Genomic DNA, 17,158 nt, shown 5'->3' with positions numbered 1-17,158 from the left:
TCTGGATATTTTTATCATCATCAGGTTATTACACATTGAAGGTAAAACTGACACTTAGATCATTTTCTTTTTCACATAAAATTACCTTTTCTCTTGAGTATTTACTGCCCAACAGACACAAAATTGTAATGGTCATAAAGTTTTGATGAAACGTAGGCATAGTCTGCAGTGGGATGGTTCCCCAGGTAATCAAATGCACAGACACTGGAGTCCTTTATGTATAGGGTTTGGTACATCTGCATACTTTAGCCTATACATGTTAAATCATCCTAAGATGACTTAGAGTTATAGATACATTGTACAGCGTGTGCTATAAGTCATACTGTACAACAATGTCTTGTTTATGGAAGAATAAAAAAGGTTTCTACATATGTAACACAGATGAGGCATTTTTTTCACAAGGTTGTCTCTCTAAAATTTGAATTTGTAGAAATGGAACTCAAAGAAACAAAGAACCTACTGTTTTAAACCGAAAGCTCACATTTAAGTCCCAGGGGTACACTCTTTAATGAATTTAACATAGTCCTCATAGTAAAAATTGAACTTATTAATGATGCATGTGGGGTTGTCTGGAACCCCAATACACAGCATAATGAACAATTGATATTCTTTGACAACAGCCTTAAAGCTGAGCTCCAAAGTGTACCATGGATATCCTGTTCTGCTAACATGGGTGATAGACAACATTGATCCTACATTTTATTGTTTTCTTCTTTAGTAATGCTTCCCTCTAAAAGTAGTATGTCCTCATATGAAGAAACAGTCTCCGATCAGTCTGTCAAGAAGCACAGAAGTGAACAGAAAAGTGTCAGTTGAGTCAAGGTGGATACTTCGTTTCTATCCTCACACTCCTCTTTATAGAGGCTGCCATGATCCTAAGACCATTCAGCTCTTTATTTATTTTATTAAAATACTTGGGCTCAGAATTCAGGATTTTCACATTTTTGCAATAAAGGATCAACTTTATTTAGATATCATGAAATTCCTTTTCACGTCAGATTAAATTAAGTGCAACTTCCAGCTCCCTTGGAGGCCAAATGCAATTACATTGGCTATAAGAAGCTGTAGTAGAACTGAAGTAAAATCACCTTTCAGCAAAGAATGTGTTTATGTGATATTGTTTGATCAGTATATGCACATGTATGTGTCTGTCTGTCTATGCATGTCCCCATGTATATGTGTATGTTTGTCTGGGTTGGCCATGAGTTCTAAGAACAAACACTGTCAATTTATGAAATGAAAAGAGACAAGAAATGTGATCAAGAGAAAAGTGCCCAAGTAAATGTCTTCTTTGAACAATTTGAATGGCTCAGAAAAAAACATTTCAAATCCAATCATTAAGAAAATAAATTAAGAAGACAACATTAGGAATGTATTGTGTTTAAAAATAAGAAAAAGTAATGGCAAATGATGAGGTTTAAAAACTAGACTTTGAATTACTTTCAACCCAGGAGTAGAGGGAGAATGAAATAAAGATAAAAGCAGATAGACAGATATAGGAAAAGGCAACATTGTCCGCAGAAGAGTCTTAGGTTTGCAGAGATTAGTAACAGGACACCCCCCCAAAAAAAATGAAACCTTGGGGAGGTTTCAGGGAGACAATAGCATGCAAGTTGCCTGTAGGACTAATTGTGCCTGAAGAGATAATTAGGAAAGGGTGGACTTAGCTGTCATTAAACCTGAAATTGAGATTGGGCTCTCAAAGAAATTTATCAAAATGAAATCCAAAAATCTCCATTAATGACTTGGAATGGCTCCTTCATGGGAACCAAAACACAGGAAACAATTGTGAGCCATCTCATAAGATAAGCCAAAATAACAGCTTTTGGAAATCACCACTTAAGGACTGACAGACACTTCCAAGTGATTATGTAATCCTTCAGATGATTTGAAAGAAAAATTTTGGAAGCAGCAACATAGAATCCCTGAAGCACTCATCTGTGGACTCATCCTAGAATCTCACACATTTGCGACTGCAGACTTAGGGAATATAAGATGCTTTGCTTGGAAAGTGAGTAAGACCATCAATTGAAGGGTGAATCTAGGCCCATTCAAACATTAGACTGATGGTTACTGTATCATCATCGGGAGCTAATTCCATATGTCTTTTTGTGTGTCAGTGAATAAGATGCTGATGGAGATGAGTTGGTATATATAGGGTACATCAAATTCTCCATGAGGTGAAGGTATGAAAGTGTAGTATGAAAAACCACAACACATACCTCCTCCCCCAACCCCTGTCTCCAAGAGGATGTCCCCACCCCTTCACCCCCACACCACCATATCTCCCAACTCTCTGGGGCCTCAAGTCTCTTGAGGGTTAGATGCATCTTCTCTCACTGAATCAGGACCAGGCAGTCCTCTGCTGTATATGTGTTCTGGGCCACTTTATCAGCTGGTACATGCTACCTGGTTGGTGGCTGAATGTCAGAGCAATCTCAGGGGTACAGGTTAGTTGAGACTGCTTGTCTTCCTGTAGGGTTGTCCTCCTCCTCGGCTTCTTCGTCCAGCTTTTCCCTGTTTCAACAAAAGGGGTCAGCAGATTCTGCCCACGGTTTGAGGGAGAATAGTCAATACAGGGAGGATTAAATTATTTATTTGGGGACTTTAGAAGAAATATCAAGGCAATGTTATCTGAGTTGTTAATAGATTGGCTGTGCACCCCAAAATATCTCATTTCCACCTGGAACCTCAAAATATGGCCTTACTTAGAAATGGAATTGGTACAAATATAATTAGTAAGATCTAATACTGAATTATGATGAACATTAAACCCAGTGAATGATTCTAGTTTGTCTCTGCCATACAGTCATCATCTTTGTCTGTGATGGTTCAACTGAAGATAATATTAACAAGCCCTTTCAAAGTCAAATCAAAAGCATTGCCATAGTCACAATGTTGATTTTTTTTTAAATCTTCACCTATGTGATATACATTTATCTCTCAGGTGATTCATAATTTCAGAGGGGATGATGAAGTAAATACTGACTGCTGTTTGTTGACCTCTTCCCATTACAACACATAACTATATACAATGAATATCAGCCTGATAAACATAATAATCTATATTTTCATCCTTATATTAACTAAACACTAGACCCACTTAACTTGGGCTGCCAAAACTAGATACTCCAATAAGAACAGACTATAAAACAATTATCTTATTAAAGTTCTGGAGGGTGGAAGTCTAGGAGTGAGTTTGCTTTTTAGGCAATGCTAATAATCTCATTTAGCAAATGCTAAAATGTTTCTTTGATCTGCCATCAGCTACCATTTCTCGGGTGAACAAATGTTCCTTTGCATCATCATAGGAAAGTTCATTCAGTTTCTACCTTCTGCCTGCATCATGTACCTAGCTAGCTGCAAACTTCTTTTTTTCTTGGCCCCAGTGTTCCTAGTCTTACCATTTGAATCCTAACATTCTTTGAAATCCTAAAGTTCATTCTCACTGTAGAACAAATGAACCATATCCTTTTTGTCACAAGTCTTTCCTCTACTTCCTACCATAAAGTCACTCCTGGATCAATCTGGTGCCGTTTACTCTTCTTAAAAGACACCATACTTACTGGATTGAGTTCCCAGTTTGGGATGTCATCTATCTCAGCTCCATTCTCAATACGTTTGTGCAAAGAGCATCAGGGTGAGAATTGGGTAGGGAAATGCAGTGACATTCATGAAAATTCCCTTCATTTCTATTTTCTAAATTGTCCCCAAACAGTGTAGTAACTTCAAAGACACTTGCCTTTTTCACTTTCTCTTGACTTCCTCTTAAACCTCATAATGACTTTCTCTTCAGGCCTCTGTGAAAACTGCCTATTAGTAAATGAGTCTATTTTCTCTTCTTTCTTTAAAGAAATTAAAATCATTATTTTTGTTTCAACAACCTGCTGTGGCTTTATAATTTGCCTATTGTGTGACTTCACCTCACTTGCTTGAGGAACACGTTATGAAACATCACACCTCTTCAAGAGTGATGGTTTGTTGTTTGTCTCTTGCATATGGCCCTCTTCTCTCTATTATTTTTAAATTTTAATATCCATCCATTTATTTCTCTCATTTGCTTTCCTATGGCTGTTCATCACACCATCCACTTTCATTCACATTTACCCAGAAAGTTTTATAGGCTAGTCCCCTTGCAAGACTTCATTAGCATTCACCCTAATCAGCTTCATTTACTGTAATAGGTTTTGACAATATCCCAAAATATAATTAGTAATTAGCATTTACTACATGAAAATATTAAAGAGGCAATATCAAGGGTTACAATGGAAACAAACCACATTCAAATTGCAATGTACATATTTTCACTAAAACTGAACAGAGAGGTTTTTCTGAAGAGCAAGTCTGTGATTTGATTGCTTTCTTGTTCCAATTTATGATTCTATTCCTTTATTTTTACAACAAATGAAACTGGATAATAGGACTCATGATGAACTGTAAAGGAAGAGGGAATGGAAAATAAAGAAAGGAGAGAGAAGGAGGGAGGAACGTCAATTGGGAAGAAGATAGGAATGGGAAGGGATAAAGAGTTGGAGGAGAGTTGGGCAAGGAAAGATGAGTGTGGAAAAATTGAAGAATGTACAGCTGTAGTTTGCAGGTCTTTGCAGAAGACCATTCTGCCTCCTCCTCTGATAGGAGAAGGCATGGCATCAGCAGCGCCAAGGAGCCATCAGCATGGTCATAAACCACAAATCACAAGCTGACATTGTAAATATTGTATGCCTTACTTGTCTCTCCTATTCTCTAGTTTTGTTAATGGCAAAGACCATGTCTTAATTCCGGACAAAAAGAAAAAGAGCAACAATCTTAAAGCATATATAATGGAATTACATAAGCCACAATGGAATATAAATATATTAAATATGGGGTGTTTGTACTTGTATCACAAATATATTAAATAATATTTTCCTGTTTGTATTATTTGTTATTTGAATCAAATGTCATTTTTCTTTTTTTCTTAACCATTTCTGAGTCAAAATTTCCTCTACTTGGGTTCATAAAATGAATAAAATGTTTATGAGTTGAAACATCCCAGAAATCATTCTACTTACATCCTAGGGCCAGAAAAATTGCTCTTAAAATTATTTTTATATCTGATTAGTCCTTCTACAGATTAAAGAAAGGACAAAGTCTTAATTTCCAAGTTTAGTCTCACAAAGTATGTATTAAAATAAATTTTTTGTAAATTACAGGAGGAAAAGAAGAAATTTATGATATCAGTAATTCTATTCTTAAAGCTGTTTATTGCTTCCAGACCTGCTGACATTAGATGACTTTAAAGTTTTGGAATGGAATTCCAATATCTCCCTCTACTAAATCTCCACAACTTAAACACCAGCTAGAGATAGATAAGGCATGGAATGCCTCAGCAATGCTAAGAAGTAATAGCCATTTAAACGGCTTATAAACCTCACATGATTTCCACTAAGTGTGCACTGTAAAGTGAGTCATTCAAGCTTGCCTGACTACCGAGAAATAGAATTATAGCAGATATCATCCCAGTTATACTATTTCTGTCCGCTTGGTTTAAACTAAAACATATTTATTTATGAAGAACAAATGGCGAAGTCTAAAATTAAAATGATTTTTGGGCATGCAGGCCAGTTCAAAGCAAAGAAGTTGCTCTACAAATACAATGCAGGGAAAATACTCTCTGCAAAGTAAATCTTTCTCCAGAGGAGAGGAATATTTAAATAGAAGGCTTTTTTGAAAAAGGGAGGTACCATTATCAGCCTACACAAGCTAGTCTTTCTAATGTTTCTAGAAAGCACATATTGACCATAGTCATCTGGTAGGACTATAGCAGAGATGGACTGTTCTGCCTCCTCTGAGATGGCCCAGGTATGTGCTGAGAAAGAAGCATGTATCACAAGATGGGGAGGCTATTGGGGACATGAAAGCAGGATGCCATTTTGAAGTCTAGAATACTTATACTGAACATCAAAATGAAGAATATTAGCTGCCCAGGAGCAAATAGGTAGGAAAAACTTGGGAACTGAGGATATCAAAATTACTGAAGGAAAGCAGGATAGTGTTAAGATTTCTGTAAGATATTGATGGAATTAGCTTACAATGTTTGCTAACTGCTAAGTACCCAAAGTTAGCAGCCCAAAAGCTCAAAGCTATGTAATTTTTCTTGAAAGAGTTCAGATTTGATACAAGACAAATATAACTCAGTACTTAAGTGTCTCACATGTTATTCTCTACAAAATAGAGATTCCCAAGAACATCTCAAACAAACTAGTACATCTCAAGATCGAAATTCTAACAGGAAATGATATCTTAGAGTCTACTAACTGTAATACATTGTAATAATGCTTATAGGTTATTGATTTTGACTAGTTTTGGCATTCCACCAGGTATATCTTATATGTACTTATTTATTTATTACTTTTTAAAATTGATCACCTAATAAAGTCATCTCAGCTGTTATAAGTAACACTGTAAGTAGCTCAAACTATTCAGCAAGGACTTGAGAACTTACATCTCCAAACTTGCCATGAAGACAGATCTACAAGATATTATAAAAGGAACCATCAGATCACATGGGGAGCTTTATGTTAAGGAAATTCTGGGTAGAACTTCCAGCTTTAAACTCAAATCCTAAAGTTTTATATGAATAAGATTATTACAGAGAAACCTTTCTAGGGACTTCCTAAAGGAGACTTGTTAAGAATCTTACACTTCAGTTCCTCCAGAAGCTCAAGATCCCTTAATCTTAGCAGTATCAATAATGCCATATTCTAGCTGTATTGAAGACATAAGATGATATACACTCTCTTCTAGTCATTTTAATGGTAAAGATGTTTTAGTAAGGAAGCATGTTTTGGGCTGAGTATTTCTTTCTATATCATAGAATTGGGCATTCTTCTACTATATCTTAGGATTGAGCACTATTTTACTATATTGTAATATTTTTATTGATTTCATTGTATTATTTTTCTTATGGATGTAAAAAATGATACTTTACAAAAGTAATTTAAGGAAGGACGATTTGATTTTGATTGACAGTCAAAAGTGCAGCAACCTTTAATCCCAGCACTTGGGAGGTAGAGGCAGGCAGATTTCTGAGTTCAAGACCAGCCTGGTCTACAAAGTGAGTTCCAGGACAGCCAGGGCTATACAGAGAAACCCTGTCTTGAAAAACAAACAAATAAACAAAAACAACAAAACAACAACAACAAAATGAAGCAAACTATTCTGGTGGGGAGGGCACAACATCTAGAGCATCTCTAGCTGTAGGACAATAGCCTGAAACAGTGAATCAAGTGGTACTCACAGTGAGAAAGTAATAGGAGGAAACTCAGGGATTCAGCGTGCTTGCTCCTCTTCATTCATTCTTGTTCCCTATCCAATAAAAGGTGAAACTAGAAATAAGAGTGGAACTTCTCTTCTCGGTTAATCATCCTTTTTGGAAATATTGTCACCGAGTAGCCATAAAATTTGAGTTGAAAGTGATCTAACCACTTTTAATATGATAATAAGCATCATTGATTTAATTTTCACACATGGAATTAAATTTTCATCTCATGCACAGAAGTTCTGGCTGTGAATAGTATCTTAGAGCTTATTCATTGTAATGTTTATAAGTTATTATATTTGACTAGTTTTGGTACTTCACCAGGTATGTTGTTTATATTTACTTATTATTTTTATATTTAATCTATTGCCTGACAACTGCATATATATTTAGGTTTGAAGCCAAACATATACATTATAAGGAGTGTATTAACCCTGATAATCCTATGTCATTTTAATTTTACCCATTTTTCAGTATGAAAAATTTCTGATACTTAATAAATTTTCTCAAGTTACTGAGGTATTGTGTGGGGGAAAAACTGACCAATCTTTAGACTCAAATGCTATTGCTGGAATAGATTAATAACTTCCAAGAGTTGTGTGTAGTTCATGAGTTTAGATGACCTCTATTCTAGCAATCTTTTCCATTATGCTCTCAGTAGCTCCATCTCCACATTCTCTGTCATTCCTGCTGGAATAATTTATCCTAAAATTTACATATACATCCCACTCAAAGACAACACTATGCCATTTAGTTTTTTACTTTCATTAAGAAAGAAAGGATTGGTTTATTACTTAGTTTTACTTTGTGAGTGTTTGTGGGACTGCCTGTAGGTTAGAATGTGTATCACATGTGTATCTAGTACCTGTGGAGGTCAGAAGATAGTATCACTTCCCCTCGGATTGGACAGATGTGAGCTCCCCTGTGCATTCTGGGAATGAACTGAACCTATGGCCTTTACAAGAGCCTGGCATGTTCTTAACTGCTGGGCTGTATCCCTAGTCCCATTGTTCATCTTAGTTTACTCTTTCTTCATCACAATTCTCTCTGTGCACTTTCTCCTTTTTATTTCTGTTGCTCCCTATGTCAATGCATCTTTGTACTAAACTCAGATCCCTTGACACAGGATCTTCCTTGTGTGTGTTTTACCAGGAAGCTTTTCACATTTGTCCCCTAGTTTCACTGTTTACTGCCAGTTTCCTGTACTGAACCAATATAATTAACTCTTTCCCTGCTGATTTCCATATGTAGAACACTGCAGATGGATGTCAATTATGCATGGCACCCATGTCTAGTTTCTCCTTGCTAATGAGAATTTTGTTTATACTTTTTTTCTAGTTATGCTCTAGTCTTCTAGTCTCATGGTAGCCCATCTAAGCTCTCAATACTCAATGAATTTCACTATTTAAACTTCACACTAAAGAGAGTCTATCAATTCTATCTATTTATGCTTTCCTGAGAATCTTGAAAATATAAGTTCCTAGGATTCAAAATCCTTCCTCTGTTCCCTGTGCATGCCTGCTATATTTCTTACATTAACTGTGGGACTGATTCAACAAAAAGTTGCGAGATACATCATTTAGTTTGATAAAATATTGTTATTGGTAAAGTATCAAATACTGTACTTATTTTTGTTGTTGTTGTTGACTTGACCTTTCTGATTAATTTCAACTACTTTCAAGCATACACTTATCTAAAAGCATGATCTCTAATTCATTGGCAGTGTTCATTGTCACTGTGTATCTTCTACCACCAGAAGGAATGTAAATTCCACTAAGAACTTTGTTTTTCCGAACAGAGTATTACAAGTCATTTACCAGTTCCTGTCTCCACGTGGTACCTATAAATATTTGTTGAATGAATATTCGTGTGTGTGTGTGTGTGTGTGTGTGTGTGTGTGTGTGTGTGTTTAATCACAATTTTCCCCTACTTTTCACTTCTAGGAGATCATTATGATAGTTATCTCATCAGAAAGCCACGTGATAATATAATTTCATTGTTAACATTGGTTTTGTGGATTTTCAAAACAATGTTAATTTTATATGTGTGATGACCAGTGTAAGAGAATATTTTTTTCACTCTCTCAGCAGTTCAAGAGCACGAAATACAGTGTGCTGACTCTCTCACCCCAGCTATCTCTCAATAAATCCAGACAAAACAGAGCTGGCTCCTCCAGCATTCTAGCTTTGTCATTAAACATACTTTCCAAACAACTGCCTCCAGGCTGACCCAAAGCGACTGACTTCTGCTGCATTTCATTTTCTTTGATAGCCTTGGCCAAGCTTCCATTTCTTTCATACATTTTCTGTCAGTCTGTATTTTGTGTGCATTCGAGTCTACCAGAAACTTCATTGAAAACATATTTTGCTTCAGAACTCCGGTTGAACTTGAGTCAGCTCCAGTGAATAAGAACAGTTGAGTGTACAGAACCAGCAAAAATCAACTGAACCTCTCTTCTCAAAGTTTTTATTTGGGATCTGAGCCTGCCTCCTGGAAAAATACATTGCAAACCACCTGCCAATTGCTAACTTCCTGGGTTACAGTACATGTAAGAAACTCTACCAAAGTAGATAATAGCTGTGATAGTAGAATGTCCTGGCTATATCAAAGACACTCTTCTTCTTTTTTTTTTTAATTTATTTTATTATTATTATTATTATTTTCTTTATTTACATTTCAAATGCTATCCCGAAAGTTTCCTATACCCTCCCCCCACCTCTGCTCCCCTACCCACCCACTCCCACTACTTGGCCCAGGCCTTGCCTTGTGCTGGGTCATATAAAGTTTGCAAGACCAAGGGGCCTCTCTACCCAATGATGACTGATTAGGCCATCTTCTGCTACATATGCAGCTAGAGACACAAACTCAGGGGGTACTGGTTAGTTCATATTGTTGTTCCACCTACAGGGTTGCAGCCCCCTTCAGCTCCTTGGGTACTTTCTCTAGCTCCTCCATTGGCGACCCTGTGTTCCATCCAATAGCTGGCTGTGAGCATCCACTTCTGTGTTTGCCAGGCACTGGCATAGCCTCACAAGAGGCTGCAATATCAGGGTCCCTTCAGCAGAATCTTGTTGGCATGAGCATTAGTATCTAGGTTTGGTGGCTGATGATGGGATGGACTCCCGAATGGGGTAGTCTCTGGATAGTNCATCCTTTCATCTTAGCTCTAAATTTTGTCTCTGTACCTATATCCTTTCATGAGTATTTTGTTCCTTATTCTAAGGAGGAATGAAGTATCCACCCAGTGGTCATCCTTCTTGGTTTTCTTNTGTTTTGCATAATGTATCTTGGGTATTCTAAGTTTCTGTGCTATTATCCGCTTATCAGTGAGTGCATATCTAGTGACTTCTTTTGTGATTGGGTTACCTCACTAAGGATGATATCCTCCAGATACATCCATTTGCCCAAGAATTTCATAAANTCATTGTTTTTAATAGCTGAGTAGTACTCCATTGTGTAAATGTANCACAGTTTCTGTATCCATTCCTCTATTTAGGGACATCTGGGTTCTTTCCGGCTTCTGGCTATTATAAATAAGGCTGCTATGAACATAGTGGAGCATGTGTCCTTATTACCAGTTGGAAGATCTTCTGGGTAACCGCCAGACTGATTTCCAGAGTGGTTGTACAAGCTTACAATCCCACCAGCAATGGAGGAGTGTTCCTATTTCTCCACAACCTCGCCAGCATCTGCTGTCACCTGAATTTTTAATCTTAACCATTCTGACTGGTGTGAGATGGAATCTCAAGGTTGTTTTGATTTGCATTTCCCTGATGACTAAGGATGTTGAACATTTTTTCAGGTGTTTCTCAACCATTCGATATTCTTCAGTTGAGAATTCTTTATTTAGCTCTGTACCCCATTTTTTAATGGGGTTTTTTGAGTTTCTGGAGTCCAGTTTCTTGAGCTCAAAGACACTCTTCTGAGGAGATCTAGTGCTTATTCCTTATTGTCTAACACTTGTAAGACAAATATCTACTTTCTTAATATTCATTCTACCTTCCTTCATGTTCTCCTTTTGATGGAAAATACTGATTTCTTTAAAAGAAATCACAATAATATTTTGTAATGAAATTTTTTGGTTATTGTCACTTCTTGATCTGACTGTGATGCATACCTGGCATGTTTTTCTTTTTGCTGTGTCAAAGAAGCATTGTTAAGTTTTTAAAGGTAAGATATTTCGTAAAGTAGAAACTTGATTGTGCTTCCATTTTACTTCCTCAAGTCTTAAAATAAGTTTTAACTTGAATTTACATCATTTGTACATTGTGTAACATCTGCTATCTTTTTGGAATAGACTCAACTTGCTTGTTCATGATTACTGCTGGGTAAGCCCGTATTTTCATATTTAAATAAGCTATTTTTATTAGCAATAATTCTCAAAGCTCTGAGGATGCTGAACAAAGCACAAGTCTAAATATTGTAAATGCATTGGATCAGAATAGCATATTTATACTCTACTTTTGGTTTTTGAGATCCTAGTAATTTCTGTTACACAAATAATATAGGGTTGATTAAACTCTGAATTTTGTGGGGATGAAAATAGACTTTTGCTTTTCATATTTCTCATGCCCACATCTTTTCATTACAATAATACATTAGTTACTTGTCTTGTATTTGTAACCAAGTACTGCACAAGAAGCATCTTAAGGACAAAGATTTGTTTGGATTCAGTTTGAGAGAACACAGTCTTTCTTGTAGGGCAATTCTGACAAAGCAAGAACATAGAACAAGTGGTTGTTTATATCACGGAAGATGAAGAAAGAGACAGCGACAGAGACAGACAGCAGCAGAGATCTTAGATGTCAGTTACAGGATCAAGTTATAGACCTTAAGGCTCACTCCTCAGTGGCACCGTTCTACTAGCCAGGACCCACTTCTCTGAGGTTCCATAACTCCCAAAAGAGCTGTTTTACATATTAACCTTTGGCATAGAGGTCACATGCAAACTATTATGACTACTTCCTTTTACCTTTCTGAGAATTTTTGTACTTTGATATCTGTGGTTTCTCTGGACTCTCTCACATGGTCTCACTACCCTCAACTAACTCACTAGGTATAGCTGCTTCTGTACTGTTTGTTGCCAAAGTCTATCAGGTCCCCATTATTGCTGACAGATTCACATGTTAGATATTCATTTATACATACAATGCAGGTTAGCAAAACTCTTGTGAATTTTTAGTAGTCTTTAGTACTGAAGATATGTTCTTAGTCATTTCTTTTACTCAGCATGATATTTTTATTTCTATATTTTGTCTTATAGAGAAATAAGAAGCTCCCAAGCATAAATTCCTTACCTCTTAAAGGTTTTATCTTCTTGGAACTAAATCCAGTTCTTCTATCTAGTCCTTTGTATTTTCCCTCTCAGACATGATAATTATTTGTGTCAGTTACAAATGCTCATTTTAAAAAATATATTCATTCTTGACTAGACCGTTTGTATATGTAATTGGGGTCTTTCAAGTGAAATTAAAGAAAATTTAAAATAAAATTAGGAATATTAACCTGTTCCTCAGCTCCCTAATATTATCTTGTTTCTATGGTATCTCAGCCAAGCTTTGGAGAAAGTAGTCCAGTAATAGAACAGGTAAAGGAGAAGGCTGGATGTGGTAAATGATCATGAAACATGAAGGAGAAGTCTGAGAGAAATAACAACAGGAGAGGGTTAAAGGAATCAAGAGTTCTTCACATTGCTTGGGTTACCAAAGTAAAGTTTGAAGACATTCCCCCCCCCCCCAAAAAAAAAAATTCCTAAGTCAAGAAAAAAAGACTGTTTTATTCTGTTTTCTGTCCCTGTGACAAAATGCTGAGGGAAAAAGTCAACTTAAAAATAGAAAGGTTTACTTGTGCTTACAATCTGAGGTGTTTCAGTACGGAGTTGGCTGGCTCTGTTGCTATGAGGGCTGAGGTAAGGCAGAAACATCATGGCACAAAGACATGAAAGAAGAAAGGTATTCACATCACAAGGGCCAAGAGAGGGTGGGAAGGAGAGAGGAAGGACAAGAAGGTAGGCAAGATGTGCCCTTCAGTATTGTCTTTCCAATGATCAACTTTGGTTAACCAGGAATCAGTGTCTGAGAGTCAGCCCCTCTGAGAACTCATCAATGGTTTGATCTACATTTGATATTTGCTCCCTCAGAATCCAGGCATCCACTTACTTCAATAGTACCACCAGCTAAGAAACAAGACTGATTTCATATTCAAATAACAACAGTGATGATGACTAAAATATTAGTGAATGAATAACAGTGAGAGGGTAGCCTACAAATAATCCTAAACAATGTATAAGCCTGTAGAGAGCAGGAATTTTGTTTTTCTTTTGTTTTTTAATTATTGAATTATTTTATATATTTATATTCCAAAAGTTGCCCTTCTTCATGATTCTCTCCTCCCTGAGTTCTTCATGCCATACCTCCATCTCTGAGAGGGTGCTCCCTCCGGTACACCATGCCCACTTTACCCAGACCAGCATCTCTCTTCCTTACAGCATGAAGTTTCTGCAGGCTTAAGTGCATCCTTCCCCATTGAGGCCATACAAGACAGTCATTACTACACATGTGCCCAGGGCCACGAACCAGTTCGTGTGTGCCCCTTGGATTTTGGCTTAGTCTCTGGGAGCTCTAAGGGGTCCAGGTTAGTTGACATTGTTGTTCTTCCTATGGAGTTGCAATCCCCTTCAGACACTTCAGTCTTTCCTCTAACTCTTCCATATTAGACCTGACCTTAATTCAATGGTTGTGTGTAAGTATCTGCATTTCTCTCAGTCAATTGCAGGTAGAGCTTCTCAGAGGACAGACATGTCAGGCTCCTGTCTTCATGCAAAATATGGTCTTAGTAATAGTGCCAGGATTTGGTGTTCACACATGGCAAAGGTTCCAAGTTTGCCCAGTCACTGGGTGGCTTTTATTTCAGTCTATGCTCCATATATAAAGAAAATGTCCCTGCATTTTCTTTAAACGGGAACAATTCTGGGTTAAAATTTTTGTAGAGGGGTGGGTGGTCCCCTGCCTCAACTGAGAGACATGTCTATCTCCTGAAGGTTGTCTCTTCAGGTTCCATCTCTCCACTGCTGGGAATTTTGGCTAAGGACACCCCCATTAAGTCCTAGTAGCTTCTCACATCCCAGAGCTCTGTCCCCTAGTGCCAACTGCTACATATTTTGATTCATTCTCTTGGCCCTCTGAGAATATTCTGCATACTTGATCCTGGCCCTCTATTTTCTCTCCCTCTCCCCTCTGCCACCAAGTTTCCCCCTCCACCTACCTCCCATGATGGTTTTGTTCTCCTTGTAAGTGGATTTCAGGTATTTACATTTGGGACTTCTTTCTTGTTAAGCTTCCTATGGTCTGTGAGTTGTATCATGGGTATTCTGAAAGTTCTGGCTAGTATCCACTTGTCAGTGAGTATATACCATGCATGTCATTTTGGTTCTGGGTTACCTCACTCAGGATATTTTCTAGTTCAATTCCTTTGCCTGCAAAATTCATGATGTCCTTGCTTTTAATAGCGAAATAGTATTCCATTGTGTAAATGGATCATACTTTGTCTACTCTTCAGTTGAGCGACATCTGGATACTTTCCAGTTTCTGGCTATTACAAATAAGGCTACTATGAACACAGTGGAGCACATGTCTTTGGGGTGTGGTGGGGCATCTTTTGAGTATATTCCCAGGAGTGGAGAAGCTGGGTCTTCAGGTAGAACTAGTTCCAATTTTCTGAGAAACCTCTAGATTTATTTTCAAAGTGATTGTACCAGTTTGAAATCCTACCAGCAACAGAACAGTGTTCCTCTCTCTCCACATTCTTGACAGCATGTACTATTGCTTGAGTTTTTTTTTTTTTTGTATTAGCTAACCTGGTTGATGTAAGGTAGAAGCTCAGGGTAGTTTTGATTTAAATTTACCTGATAACTAAGGATATTGAACATTTCTTTAAGTGCTTCTCAGCCATTCGATATTCCTCTGCTAAAAATTCTGTTTAGCTCTGTACAGTAATTTTTTTTTTTAAATTGGGTTATTTGGTTTTGTTTTGGAGTCTAACTTCTTTAATTCTTTTTATATTTTAGACATTTGCACTCTATCAGATTTAGGGTTAGTGAAGATCTTTTGCCAATCTGCAGTGTGCCATTTTGTACTATTGACAGTGTCCTTCACCTTACAGAAGCTTTTCAGTTTTGTGAGGTACCATTTGTCAATTGTTAATCTTAGAACCTGAGTCATTTGTGTTCTGCTCATGAAAGTTTTGCCTGTGCCATTGTGTTCAAGTCTCTTTCTAACTTTCTTTTCGATTAGATTCAGTGTATCTGGATTTTTGTGGAAGTTCTTGATCCACTTGTACTTGTGCTTTGCACGAGAAGAAAAATACTCATTAATACTCATTCTTCTATGTTCTGACTGCCAGTTAGACCAATACCAAATTTTTGAAGATTCTTTTTTCCACTGTATGGTTTTAGCATCATTGTTAAAGATCAAGTGTCCATAGTTCTGTGGGATTGTTTCTGGGTCTTCAATTCTATTTCATTGATCGGCATTTCTGTCTTTGTAGCAATACAGTGTGTGTGTGTGTGTGTGTATGTGTGTTAATCACTATTGCTCTATAGGACAACTTGAGGATAGGCATAGTGATTACCCCAGACATTCTTTAATCTTGAGAACTGTTTTCACCAGCCTGAACATTTTTTTTTCCATATGCAATTGAGAATTGTTCTTTCCACTTCTGGGAAGAATTGTGTTAGAATATTGATGGGGATTGGGTTGAATCTGTAGATTACATTTAGTAGGATGGCATTTTTACTATGCTAATTTTACCAATCCATGAGCATGGGGGAGCTCTCCATTTTCTGAGGTCTTCGTCAATTCCATTCTTGAGAGGTTTGGAGTTCTCGTTATATAGAACATTCATTTGTTTTGTTAAAGTTACTCCTAGCTATTTTATATTATTTGTGACTATTGTGAAGTGTGTTGTTTCCCTATTTTCCTTTAAATATGTTTATCATTTGTATAAAAGAAGGCTACTGATTTGTTTGACTTAAATTTATATTTACTTACTTTGCTAAATTTGTTTATCATCTGTAGGAGTTCTCTGGTAGAATTTTGGGACCACTCATATATATTATCATAGCATCTGCAAATAGTAATACCTCAACTTCTTCCTTTCCTATTCGAATCCTTTTGATCTCCTTTTGTTGTCTAATAAATCTAGCTAGAACTTTGAGTACTTTATTGACTAGATAAGGGGAGAGTAGACATCCTTGTCTTGTCCCTGATTTTAATGAGATTGCTTCAAGTATCTCTCCTTTTAATTTGATATTAGATGTTTGTTTGCTGTATATTGTTTTATTACATTTAGGCATGGGCCTAAATTCCTCATCTCTCCAATACTTTCAACATGGAGGAGTGTCATATTTTGTCAAATACTTTTTCAGCATCTAATGAGATGATCATGTGATTTTTTTCTTTAAGTTTGTTAACACAATAGTGAATTATGTTAATGGATGTTTGCATATTGAACCTACCTTGCATCCCTTGGATGAAGCCTACTTATCTTGGTGAGTGATTGCTTTGACGTGTTCTTGGATTTGGTATGCTAGAAATTTATTACGTATTTTTGAATCAATATTCCTAAGCTAACTTGGTCTGAAGTTCTCTTACTTTGTTGGGTCTTTATGTGGTTTGGGTATCAGAGTACTTCTAGCTTCTTAGAACAAATTAGGTAGTGTGCCTTCTGTTTCTGTTTTATGGAATAGTTAGAGTAGTATTGGTTTGAATGTGACCTATTCTTCAGGATTTGTATGTGGATACTTGACCTGCAGCTTCTGGATCTTGGAGATGCTTTGAGGATTGTAGAACTTCAGAAGAT

This window comes from Mus pahari, chromosome 16 (assembly GCF_900095145.1).
Source record: "Mus pahari chromosome 16, PAHARI_EIJ_v1.1, whole genome shotgun sequence".
Lineage (NCBI taxonomy): Eukaryota > Metazoa > Chordata > Mammalia > Rodentia > Muridae > Mus > Mus pahari.
Note: the sequence above shows the minus strand (reverse complement) of the source record.